The sequence below is a fragment of the Mandrillus leucophaeus genome, unplaced genomic scaffold, assembly GCF_000951045.1.
Source record: "Mandrillus leucophaeus isolate KB7577 unplaced genomic scaffold, Mleu.le_1.0 Scaffold81, whole genome shotgun sequence".
In the NCBI taxonomy this organism is placed as follows: Eukaryota; Metazoa; Chordata; class Mammalia; order Primates; family Cercopithecidae; genus Mandrillus; species Mandrillus leucophaeus.
Genome location: NW_012108808.1, coordinates 5,277,193 through 5,278,528, shown reverse-complemented (window position 1 = coordinate 5,278,528; position 1,336 = coordinate 5,277,193). Strand labels below are relative to the sequence as shown.

The window sequence follows — 1,336 nt, the reverse complement described above, 5'->3', positions numbered from 1 at the left end:
TTTTCTCTTCCAGAAACTGCAATGGAGCCCTCCTGTGGCTAATTTAATCCGGCCAATTTTCCTTGATCTAAGCAGAAAATCATATAAAGAAGCAGCTGTAGCTGCCGCCATCGCCTGAGGGGAGCGAGAAAAGGCCGGGGCGACCAGGGAGAAAACGCGGAGTCGCCACCGGAGAGAAGTCAACTCCCCAGCAGCAGCCGCGCCGGAGAGGCCCGCCCACCCATTCGCGCGTCCCCCTGCCCCGTTCACAATGCAGCCTGCTTCTGCAAAGTGGTGCGATCGAAGGGACTATGTCTTCATTGAATTTTGTGTTGAAGACATAAGGATGTTAATGTAAATTTTGAAAAATCCAACCTTACATTCAGTTGTCTTGGAGAAAGTGATAATTTTAAGCACTTAAATGAAATTGATCTTTTTTACTGTATTGATCCAAATGATTCCAAGCATAAAAGAATGGACAGATCAATTTTGTATTGTTTACAAACAGGAGAATCTGGCCAGTCATGGCCAAAGTTAACAAAAGAAAGGGTAAAGCTGAATTGTCTTAGTGTGGACTTGAATAATTGGGAAGACTGGGAAGATGGTTCAGATGAAGACAGGTCTAATTTTGATAGTTTCTCCGAGATGATGAACAACATGGGTGGTGATGAGGATGTAGATTTACCAGAAGTAGATGAAGCAAATGATGATTCACAAGACAGTGATGATGAAAAATGCCAGATCTGGAGTAAGAAATATTGTCATCACCTGGATTTTGAGAAAGAAAATAACTTCTCTCCAAGATTTCATAATTGAGAGAATTCCTGAGTTGATAACCCTAAAGGCAGATGCTGTATTTGCCTACTTTAACCCGTTTTTCAACCTGTTTATTTTTTAAAAGGCTTCACTAAGGGTTGATATGTACCATTTTAAGTCAGCTAAGGCAATAACCTTATGCGTGAACATTTCCCAGACTTTAGTGAAACTGTTGAGGTCCTAGGCAACTGATGCAGCAGTTGTGATAAATAAAAACATTTCACCTAAGTCTCCTTTTCTTCATAACATAGATACTGACATGATAGGAAGCTCTCAGCTTAGGTAAAGAGAACAAAATTTTAGTTTATAGGAGAGAGAATGACATTACTCCCCATATCATAGGGAGTGCACACCCCCCTGTGATATTATTCGTAATATTCAGGGAGGGAGAGGATGACATTAGTCTCCATATCGCAGGGCGCGTACGTTCCTCTGTGATATTGTTCGAAATATCCGGAGGGGGGAAGATAATATTACCCCCCATATAGGAGGGGTGTACGCCCCCCTGTGATATTGTTCATAATATTCAGGAAGGGAGAGG

General features: G+C 42.0%; 1 pseudogene across 1 annotated transcript; it reads left to right on the top strand.

Annotated features, from left to right (window-relative positions):
• Positions 1-250: 250 nt before the first annotated feature.
• LOC105530316 lies at positions 251-1,109 on the top strand (annotated as a pseudogene). Its single transcript, XR_001004629.1, has one exon. The product of XR_001004629.1 is annotated as a prostaglandin E synthase 3 pseudogene (transcript).
• Positions 1,110-1,336: the final 227 nt, after the last annotated feature.